Here is a 12,442-nt window from a genome sequence, read left to right on the forward strand (position 1 = left end):
GACCTCCATCAGGTTGCAAATTAAAAATATTTTTTTTCTGCATCTAGCTCTGAAAAAATATTTGGGCTTCTAGCAGTGTGTGGGACTTGGTCTATTAGTCCATCTATACTGACCTCCATCAGGTTGCAAATTAAAAATATTTTTTTTCTGCATCTAGCTCTGAAAAAATATTTGGGCTTCTAGCAGTGTGTGGGACTTGGTCTATTAGTCCATCTATACTGACCTCCATCAGGTTGCAAATTAAAAATAATTTTTTTCTTCATTTAGCTCTGAAAAAATATTTGGGCTTCTAGCAGTGTGTGGGACTTGTTCTATTAGTCCTTCTATACTGACCTCCAGCAGGTTGCAAATTGAATATAATTTTTTTCTGCATCTAGCTCTGAAAAAATAGTTGGGCTTCTAGCGGTGTGTGGGACTTGGTCTATTAGTCCATCTATACTGACCTCCATCAGGTTGCAAATTAAAAATAATTTTTTTCTGCATCTAGCTCTGAAAAAATATTTGGGCTTCTAGCAGTGTGTGGGACTTGGTCTATTAGTCCATCTATACTGACCTCCATCAGGTTGCAAATTAAAAATAATTTTTTTCTGCATCTAGCTCTGAAAAAATATTTGGGCTTCTAGCAGTGTGTGGGACTTGGTCTATTAGTCCATCTATACTGACCTCCATCAGGTTGCAAATTAAAAATAATTTTTTTCTGCATCTAGCTCTGAAAAAATATTTGGGCTTCTAGCAGTGTGTGGGACTTGGTCTATTAGTCCATCTATACTGACCTCCATCAGGTTGCAAATTAAAAATAATTTTTTTCTGCATCTAGCTCTGAAAAAATATTTGGGCTTCTAGCGGTGTGTGGGACTTGGTCTATTAGTCCATCTATACTGACCTCCATCAGGTTGCAAATTAAAAATATTTTTTTTCTGCATCTAGCTCTGAAAAAATATTTGGGCTTCTAGCAGTGTGTGGGACTTGGTCTATTAGTCCATCTATACTGACCTCCATCAGGTTGCAAATTAAAAATAATTTTTTTCTTCATTTAGCTCTGAAAAAATATTTGGGCTTCTAGCAGTGTGTGGGACTTGTTCTATTAGTCCTTCTATACTGACCTCCAGCAGGTTGCAAATTGAATATACCGTATATATATATATATATATATTTATATTTAAAATTTTTCACTAAAATAAATATACATTCCTTTTTACATAGATATATATATATTTATTTTTATTTTAAATGTTTCACTAAAATAATTATACATTCCTTTTTTATTTTATATATATATATATTGATTATTATTTTACATTTTTCACTAAAATAAATATACATTCCTTGTTTTTATTTTTTTTATATATATATATACATATTTAATTAAAAATTTTCACTAAATAAAATATATATTCCTTTTTTTATTTTTTATATATATATATTTTTATTTTTTCACATTTTTCACTAAAATAAATATACATTCCTTTTTTATATATATATTTTTTTATTTATCATTTTTCTGTAAAATAAATATGCATTCCTTTTTTATTTATATATATATATTTATTTTAAATTTTTCACTAAAATAAATATACAATCCTTTTTTGTTATATACATATATATTTATTTTAAATCTTTACACTAAAATAAATATAAATTCCTTTTTTTATTATATATATATATTTATTACGGTACTTGAAAATTTTCACTAAAATAAATATACGGTACATTCCTTTTATATATATATATATATATATATATATATATATATATATATTTTTTTTTATTTTCAATTTTTCACTAAAATAATTAAACACTCCTTTTTTTATTTATATACAGTGGTGGCCAAAAGTATTGGCACCCCTGCAATTCTGTCAGATAATACTCAGTTTCTTGCTGAAAATGATTGCAATCACAAATTCTTTGGTATTATTATCTTCATTTAATTTGCTTGCAAGGAAAAAACACAAAAGAGAATGAAGCAAAAATCAAATCATTGATCATTTCACACAAAACTCCAAAAATGGGCCAGACAAAAGTATTGGCACCCTCAGCCTAATACTTGGTTGCACAACCTTTAGCCAAAATAACTGCGAACAACCACTACCGGTAACCATCAATGAGTTTTTTACAATGCTCTGCTGGAATTGTAGACCATTCTTCTTTGGCAAACTGCTCCAGGTCCCTGATATTTGAAGGGTGCCTTCTCCAAACTGCCATTTTGAGATCTCTCCACAGGTGTTCTATGGGATTCAGGTCTGGACTCATTGCTGGCCACCTTAGAAGTCTCCAGTGCTTTCTCTTAAACCATTTTATAGTGCTTTTGGAAGTGTGTTTTGGGTCATTGTCCTCCTGGAAGACCCATGACCTCTGAGGGAGACCCAGCTTTCTCACACTGGGCCCTACATTATGCTGCAAAATTTGTTGGTAGTCTTCAGACTTCATAATGCCAGCAAAGCAACCCCAAAACATCAGGGAACCTCCGCCATGTTTGACTGTAGGGATCGTGTTCTTTTCTTTGAATGCCTCTTTTTTTTCCCTGTACACTCTATGTTGATGCTTCCCAAAAAGCTCTACTTTTGTCTCATCTGACCAGAGAACATTCTTCCAAAACGTTTTAGGCTTTCTCAGGTATGTTTTGGCAAACTCCAGCCTGGCTTTTTTATGTCTCGGGGTAAGAAGTGTGGTCTTCCTGGGTATCCTACCATACAGTCCCTTTTCATTCAGACGCCGACGGATAGTACGGGTTGACACTGATGTACCCTCGGACTGCAGGGCAGCTTGAACTTGTTTGGATGTTAGTCGAGGTTCTTTATCCACCATCCACACAATCTTGTGCTGAAATCTCTCGTCAATTTTTCTTTTCCGTCCACATCTAGGGAGGTTAGCCACAGTGCCATGGGCATTAAACTTCTTGATGACACTGCGCACGGAAGACACAGGAACATTCAGGTCTTTGGAGATGGACTTGCGGCCTTGAGATTGCTCATGCTTCCTCACAATTTGGTTTCTTAAGTCCTCAGACAGTTCTTTGGTCTTCTTTCTTTTCTCCATGCTCAATGTGGTACACACAAGGACACAGGACAGAGGTTGAGTCAACTTTAACCCATGTTAACTGGCTGCAAGTGTGATTTAGTTATTGCCAACACCTGTTAGGTGCCACAGGTAAGTTACAGGTGCTGTTAATTACACGAATTAGAGAAGCATCACATGATTTTTCAAACAGTGCCAATACTTTTGTCCACCCCCTTTTTAAGGTTTGATGTGGAATTATATCCAATTTGGCTTTAGGACAATTCTTTTTGTGTTTTTTCATTGAAGAAAAATTAAATGAAGATAATAATACCAAAGAATTTGTGATTGCAATCATTTTCAGGAAGAAACTGAGTATTATCTGACAGAATTGCAGGGGTGCCAATACTTTTGGCCACCACTGTATATATATTTTTTATTATTATTTAACCTTTTCACTAAAATAAATATACATCTTTTTTATATTTTATATATATATATATATATATATTATTTTAAATGTTTCACTAAATAAAAATTTACATTTCTTTTCTTACTTATTTATATATATATATATATATAATTTTAATTTTTTAACTAAAATAAATATACATTCCTTTTTATATATATATATATATATATATATATATATATATTTTTTCTTTTACATTTTTCACTAAAATAAATATACATTCCTTTATATATATATATATATATATATATATATATATATATATATATTTTAAATTTTTCACTAAAATAAATATACATTCCTTTTTATATATATATATATATATAGTTTATTTTAAATTTTTAATTAAAATAAATATACATTCCTTTTAAATATATGCTGTATATATATTTTTTTATTTTCAATTTTTCACTAAAATAAATATAGATTCCTTCTTTTATATATATATATATATATATATATATATATATATATATATATATATATATATACAGTACAGACCAAAAGTGTTGACACACCTTCTCATTTAAATATTTTTCTGTATTTTCCTGACTATGAAAATTGTACATTCACACTGAAGGCATCAAGACTATAAATTAAGACATGTGGAATTATATACTTAACAAAAAAGTGTGAAACAACTGAAAATATGTCTTATATTCTAGGTTCTTCAAAGTAGCCACCTTTTGCTTTGATGACTGCTTTGCACACTCTTGGCATTCTCTTGATGAGCTTCATAAGGAAGTCACCGGAATTGGTTTTCAATTCACTGGTGTGCCCTGTCAGTTTTAATAAGTGGGATTTCTTGACTTATAAACGGGGTTGGGACCATCAGTTGTGTTGTTCAGAAGTCAAGTGGACATATTTTCAGTTGTTTCACACTTTTTTGTTAAGTATATAATTCCACATGTGTTAATTCATAGTTTTGATGCCTTCAGTGTGAATGTACAATTTTCAAAGTCATGAAAATACTGAAAAATCTTAAAATGAGAAGGTGTGTACTGTATATATATTGATTGTTTTAATTTTTTCACTAAAATAAATATAAATTCCTTTTTTATATATATATATATAGTTTATTTTATATTTTTCACTAAAATAAATATACATTCCTTTTTATATATATGCATTTTTTTATCTTAAATTTTTCACTAAAATAAATATACATTCCTTTTTATATATATATATTTTAATTTTTTCACTAAAATAAATATACATTCCTTTTTTGATATATATATATTTTTATTTTAAATTTTTCACTAAAATAAATATACATTCCTTTGCATATATATAATTTTTATTTTAAATTTTTCACTAAAATAAATACACATTCCTTTTTTATATTGTGGCAAGACAACTCGCTCGGCTCTCCTGGAGGCAGACTCAGGACACACGTTCTCAGGTTTCCTTTCTGCTGGTTTATTATCAACCATAAACTCATGCAGGTTTCACAGGAAAAACAAACATGACCCCTCTGGGTTAAAAAAAACAAACAAAAAAACTAAGTATAACTCAGTCCGTAGATGAGCGGGTTCCGCCCGCTCTCGGTAGCATAAACTGCACTGCAGTCCATGTGAAAAGCTCTGCAGCTTCCACAATACTGTCTGGAGACTTCCCCCTCCAGACCACACTCCAGAGAAAAAAAAAGGGACCGAGCTTTTACACATTGCTCAGCCACACCCTGAGGGGAGGTAGGGGGAATGGCGTCCCGCCCTCTTTGTCATTCCCATAAAACCGCACACCCTTTAACAGAGTAAGCCTACCAGCATATAACACGCTGGCAGAAAAATAAAGTAGGTCTTAGTTCACACAGGAGAGCATCCTGAGTGACACATACCTCCCCTCACATATAAAACCAGTGACACTGTCACATATTCCCCCCCTCTGCCCAATGCCGGGGGTTTGGGCACCTTCTGACACCAGGCAGGGAATCCTAGAGAGGGCATCTGCATTCCCATGTAACTTCCTGGGCCTATGCTCCACGTGAAAGTTAAACTTTTGAAGCCCTAGGAACCATCTAGTTACCCTGGCATTTTTACCCCTCTTCTCCCTCAACCATCTCAACGAGGCATGGTCTGATAATAATCTAAACTTCCGGCCTAGTAGGTAATATTTCAGTGTATCCACTGCCCATTTTATGGCTAAATACTCTTTCTCTACTATGGCGTAGTTCTTCTCGCAGGAGGACAGCTTTCGGCTTAGATAGAGAATGGGATGTTCTTCCCCATTTATCTTTTGGGAGAGTACAGCCCCTAGACCAACCTCTGAAGCGTCCGTCTGGACCAGAAATTCTTTCTTGAAGTCGGGTGCGACCAGGACCGGCTGCTTGCACAGTGTTAGCTTCAACTGTTGAAACGAGGTCTCCATTTCTTCCGTCCATTTCACCATGGTTGATTTGGTGCCTTTTAGAAGATCCATTAGCGGTGCGTCAATCATGGCGAAATTCGGGATAAACCGCCGGTAGTATCCTACCATTCCTAGGAATGCTCTAACCTGCTTCTTCGAGAGTGGTTACGGCCAGGTTTGAATTGCCTCCACTTTCTTGATCTGCGGCTTTATTTCGCCTCTCCCAACAACATAGCCCAGGTACTTGGCCTCCTCCTTCCCGATGGCACACTTTCTTGGATTTATGGTAAATCCTGCCTTCCTTAGCGCTTCCAGAACGGCCTGTAGTTTAGGTAGGTGACTAGCCCAGTCTGGGCTAAAGACCACAATGTCATCGAGGTAGGCTGCGGCATACTTCTTATGTGGGGCTAGGATCCGATCCATAGCCCTCTGGAAAGTGGTTGGGGCCCCCTGTAGCCCGAACGGCATCCGAGTGTATTGAAAACACCCATCAGGTGTTGAGAAAGCCGTCCTCTCCTTAGCCATCTGGGACATCGGGATCTGCCAGTAGCCCTTCGTCAGGTCGAGAGTGGTGATGTACCTCGCCGGTCCAAGCCTCTTGATGAGTTCGTCGACGCGGGGCATCGGGTACGCGTCACACTTGGATACCTCATTCAGCCGGCGGTAGTCATTACAAAACCTCCACTCTCCATTGGGTTTCGGCACGAGGACGATTGGGCTCGACCACCCACTCTTTGACTCCTCTATTACTCCGAGGTCTAACATCCTCTTCACCTTGGCCGAGATCACCTCCCGTCGTGCTTCCGGAATCCGATACGGCTTCAGATTCACTCGTACGTGCGGCTCTGTCAGCACATCATGCTCTAGCACTTGAGTATGCCCCGGCAACTCTGAGAACAGCTACCGATTCCGCTGTAGTAATTCTCGACACTGTTGCTTCTGGGCCGATGATAGAGTCTCTGCAATAGTGACCTCCTCCAGCTTGCCTTCTGGTGCGGCTCCCAGGCAAGGAGTTTCCACAGGTTCACGGTCCCGCCACGGCTTGAGCAAATTTACATGATATATTTGATGCGGCTTTCTTCGGCCTGGCTGGTGGACTTTATAATTAATCTCGCTGGCTTTCTCCACCACCTCGTATGGACCTTGCCACTAGAGATGAGCGTTGTTCGACTCGAACTGTTCGCCAATCTCAAATTCGAGCTGTTTTGGGCGGTGTTCGAGCCGTTCAGCGAACACGAACGATTTGAAAAAAATTCGGCTGTTCGAGGTTATGTTCGATAACTGTTCGTGCACCAGAATCATAACTGGATTTTTTCTCAGTAATGCTGAAAATTAATGTTAATACGCAGTTTGAGTGTACAGTGGGGTGGGGGGAGGGGCGGGGGGAGGGGCTGGGGATGGATCTCTGCAGGAATAATGAAGATCTCCATTTTTTTTTCTCTTTCCCGCATTTCCAGTGGGGAGGTTCAATCTGTCAGCCTATCAGCAGAGCACACATGGAGCGAACTGCTTTTTTTCACACAAGCAAGGGCATGTGTCATTGGCAGTGTATGTCACATGTTCTTGCCCTATAAGACCCAGCCATTTTCCCCGTCGCCACCATTTTCTCACTGCTGCAGCTGCGTGTTAGACGGCACCGCTGTTGCAGTGTGCGCTATACCTTGTTAATTTAAAGCCAATTTTCGCACAAATCTACAGATAGCTTGGGAGTAGGGAATAGTTGTGATTGCAGTCCTTTTAAGGACTAGGTTACAGCATTTCCTACGACTTTTATCAGGCAGGTCTGTGCTCTTAAATAGATAGGTTGGGAGTAAAGACTAATTGTAGTTGCAGTCCTTTTCAGGACTAAGTTACATCAGTTCCTATCAGTTTTTGCCAGGCAGGACTGTGCCAGTGCTGTTCAAGTTTTTTTCACAGCATTTGGCTAAATCTAGCAAAGCTAATCCTTTTTGGCCTTTTGCAGAGTGTGTTAGTCAGTGGAGTAGCCTATCTGTGTTGCAAGCTACACCACCTGTGTATAGAATACAATTTTTTTTACTGCACCTAGTGAACTAAAACCTTTTGGGCATAGCATCATTCTATTAGTCCATCTATACTGACCTCCATCAGGTTGCAAACTGAATATAATTTTTTTCTGCATCTAGCTCTGAAAAAATATTTGGGCTTCTAGCAGTGTGTGGGACTTGTTCTATTAGTCCATGTATACTGACCTCCATCAGGTTGCAAATTGATTATAATTTTTTTCTGCATCTAGCTCTGAAAAAATATTTTGGCTTCTAGCAGTGTGTGGGACTTGTTCTATTAGTCCATCTATACTGACCTCCATCAGGTTGCAAATTGAATATAATTTTTTTCTGCATCTAGCTCTGAAAAAATATTTGGGCTTCTAGCAGTGTGTGGGACTTGTTCTATTAGTCCATCTATACTGACCTCCATCAGGTTGCAAATTGAATATAATTTTTTTCTGCATCTAGCTCTGAAAAAATATTTGGGCTTCTAGCAGTGTGTGGGACTTGGTCTATGAGTCCATCTATACTGACCTCCATCAGGTTGCAAATTGAATATAATTTTTTTCTGCATCTAGCTCTGAAAAAATATTTGGGCTTCTAGCAGTGTGTGGGACTTGTTCTATTAGTCCATCTATACTGACCTCCATCAGGTTGCAAATTGAACATAATTTTTTTCTGCATCTAACCCAGACAATTGTTTTGGCCTAATACCACAGTTTGGCCACTCAGCTCTGCTCGGTTCCCATCCATTGTTTTTTTGTGCAAACAACTCCAGAGTTGTGAATTAGTTAACCACCAAAATGAGTGGAAAAAGGCCTGCTGCTGGTGGAAAGGGGAATAGGTATGCTGGGAAGGGGAAAAAAGTCGTGTCCGCGGGGTAGGTGTTAAAGCGACAGTAACATCTGCAGAAGAAAGACCATCTTCCAGCCAAACTAAAATGTCTACTTCTTTTAGCGGACAATGTGATAAGATCCCTTTCTTATGGCCACACCAATCGCTACAAATTCCAGATGAGGCACAAAAACAGCAGCTGCTTCAATGGATATCAAGTGCTCGTTTAAGTGGGCTCTCCTCCACATCAACTTCAACATCACAAATACTCCAGTCCTCAGAGGTGTCACCCCAAATGCACTTGCTTCCTCACAGCTCCCAAATCTCCAGCTGCCCGTCTGAGTATGAGGTAGAACAGATGTTTGAGTCTGCAGAGCTGTTTACTCATACTATAGCCTGGGAATCAGAGGTCGGCTCCAGCGCTTCTGTGAATCCAGACGAGGAAATGATCTGCACTGATGCCCAGAATCTTTATGAGTCAGATCCAGGACCAGACGCAGAAGGTTCTGACCATAATGTAGACCCTCATTCTCAAACTGTAACTCCTGTTGGTGGAGACAATGAGGAAGACGATGATGAGACTCAAATACATGATTGGAGCGACAACTTTAGTTTTTTGTCAGGGCAGGAACAGGTTGGCTCTGAGGACGACGGGTGTGATAACACACAGGGTGATGATGATGAGGTTGGAGATCCCACTTACTTTCAACCCACAGTCAGCCAAGAGATGAGGTCAGCAGAGGAGGTGGAGGAGGATGCTAGTGACCACGAGGTCAGGTTGCGCCTTCCTGGACAGAGACGTAGTACTGGTAGCACATCAACAGCTGCATCCTCAAACACAACTCTGCCTCTGACCACAAGTCGTGGTGGCTCTTCAGGTTGCATGGGTGCTAAGCCTTGCATAGCCTGGGCATTTTTTCAGATCGATAAAGATGACCCAACTCGTGTTATCTGTAACATTTGTCAACAAAAGCTAAGTAGAGGCCAAAAAATACATAGTTTGAGTACTTCATGCATGAACCGGCACATGGACATGAAGCATAAGTTGCAGTGGGAAGCTTACTGTGCTACAATGCGGCCTAGCCGGCCGGGCCAACCACCGTCTGCCACATCTTGTGCATCTGCGGCCTCTTCATCCTCTGTGACTGGGGGGACAGCAGTCACACCTGTTTTGGGACGCAGACCTGCCACCTCTTTACCCGCAACAGCCAGCGTGATTGGCAGGTCATCATTTTCTTTGGAGGTGGTAACACCAGCTGGTGTTGAGCGCTGTCCGACATCGATAGCACCACCTTTGGATCAAGGCAACCTAACATGTCCGCCTGCATCTTCCTCACAGACCGGCAGTTTGCCGGGGGCACCCTTATCAATCCCGTCTAAGCACAACAGCCAGCCCTCGGTCCCTCAGATGTGGACAAGTAAAAGACCATTTCCTCCTAGCCATGAGAAAGCTAAGAGGTTGCAAGCTCTTGGCTACAGAAATGCTGCCTTTCCGCCTGGTGGACACAGAGGATTTTCGAGACCTTATGTCCGTCGCAGTGCCCCAGTACCAGATGCCCAGTCGGCACTACTTCCCAAAGAAAGGTGTGCCTGCGCTCCACCAGCATGTCGCACACAACATCACCGCTTCTTTGAGAAACTCTGTGTGTGACAGGGTGCATTTCACCACGGACACTTGGACGAGTAGGCATGGACAGGGGCGTTACATGTCGCTGACTGGGCACTGGGTAACTATTGTGACAGCAGGACAAGGGGCTGCTGTCCAAGTCTTGCCGTCCCCACGAGTTGTGCGTCAATCCTCTTTATGTCAAAGTTCCTCCACTGCTTCTGCCTCCTCAACCTCCTCTCGGTCCTCCACCTGCACCCAAAGCCTGTCTGGTCATGCCACAAGCTTTCTAACTGCGCAGAAGGGATCCTGCACACCTCCTTACTATACTGGCAGTAGGGCTAAACGTCATCAGGCGGTTTTTCTTTGAAATGTCTGGGAAATGTGAGTCACACAGCTGAGGAGTTGTGGTCAGCACTGGAGAACCAATTTCATGAATGGTTGTCTCCACTGGACCTGAAACCAGGGAAGGCCGTGTGCGACAATGCTGCAAACATGGGTGCGGCCCTTCGTCTGGGCAATGTCACACACGTGCCTTGTATGGCTCACGCGTTGAACCTGGTTGTCCAGCAATTTTTAGCCCACTATCCCGGACTAGATGACCTTCTGCAGAGTGCACGGTCGCTGTGTGCTCACTTCCGCCGTTCACATCCCGCAGCTCAGCGACTTACATCTCTACAGAAGTGGTTGGGCCTGCCACTTCACCGGCTAAAATGCGATGTGCCTACCCGGTGGAATTCAACTCTGCACATGTTGCAGCGACTGTGGCAGCACCGACAAGCCCTGGTGCAATACGTTCTGACATATAGCCTGGGCCAACGAGATCCAGAGGTGGGGCAAATCACGCTGGAGGAGTGGTCTCAGATCAGGGACCTATGCACCCTTCTGCACAGTTTTGAAATGGCGATGAAGATGTTTAGTGCTGACGATGCCATTATCAGCATGACTATTCCGGTGATTTACATGCTGGAGCACATGTTAAACAGAATTCGGAGTCAGGTAGTGGCACAAGAGGAGGTGGAGGAAGTAGAGGAGGAGGAGTTGTATGCGGAAGGGCTAACATCTGCAAGGTCCAGACGGTCGGCAGCACCAAGGCGGCAGGCATGTGAGGGTGGGGGAGATGGTTTTACCAGGGCGCATGGTAGCAGCCAAACTAGTGAGGAAGGTGCAGGAGCCCAGGAAGAAGTGGAGGACGAACTGATGGAAGACTCATCAGATGAGGGAGACCTTGATCACATTTCTGTTGTGCGAGGTTGGGGGGAAAGGACAGAGGAAGGAAGCATGATTGTTACCTCGCCACCAACACAACAGGGACTTGGTGCTCCTGGATGCGCAAGACACATGAGTGCCTTCTTGCTGCACTACCTACAACATGACACTCGAATTGTGAGAATTAGAAATAATCCTGACTACTGGGTTGCCACACTGTTAGATCCCCGGTACAAAAGTAAATTTGCAGAAATTATTCCTGCCATAAAAAGGGATGCACGCATGCAGGAGTATCAGCAGAGACTGTTGCAGAATCTTACATGTGCTTTTCCACAAAACACCAGTGGTGCACGTAGTGAATCTCACAGTTCCAACTTGCCAACCGTGGGACCGTCAAGTGTTCAGCACTCAAACCTTAACAGAAGCACAGTATCTGCTGGTAACATCAATTTTGCGGAATCATTTCACCACTTTTTTAGCCCATCCTTTGCAAGGCCACAGGAGACAAGAAGTCTGACACATAGTCAGCGCCTAGAGACGATGGTACAGGAGTATCTTCAAGTAAACATTGAAGCCATGACTGTGTCACTGGACCCTTGCTCTTTTTGGGCTTCCAATCTGGATAAATGGCCGGAGCTCGCCACTTATGCCTTGGAGATCTTGTCATGCCCCGCAGCCAGTGTTCTGTCTGAACGTGTGTTCAGCGCTGCTGGTGGTGTGCTGACAGATAAGCGCACGCGGCTCTCCACTGATAATGTAGACAGACTCACGTTCATAAAGATGAACAAATCATGGATCCGAAACAACTTTTCTACCCCTGTGTCATCCTGGGAGAGTAAAAGCTTGATGATTGGTTAAAATCACCTCACCAACCATTTTAAGCTTTCAAATTACTAATCATGTATCTTGGCTGGAAAATAATTTGGGCTTTGTAGCAGTGTGCAGTACTGATTCTATTAGGCCATCTATACTAAG

This window comes from Phyllobates terribilis, unplaced genomic scaffold (assembly GCF_046119375.1).
Source record: "Phyllobates terribilis strain yellow unplaced genomic scaffold, ASM4611937v1 Scaffold_5__5_contigs__length_657084704, whole genome shotgun sequence".
Classification (NCBI taxonomy): Eukaryota; Metazoa; Chordata; class Amphibia; order Anura; family Dendrobatidae; genus Phyllobates; species Phyllobates terribilis.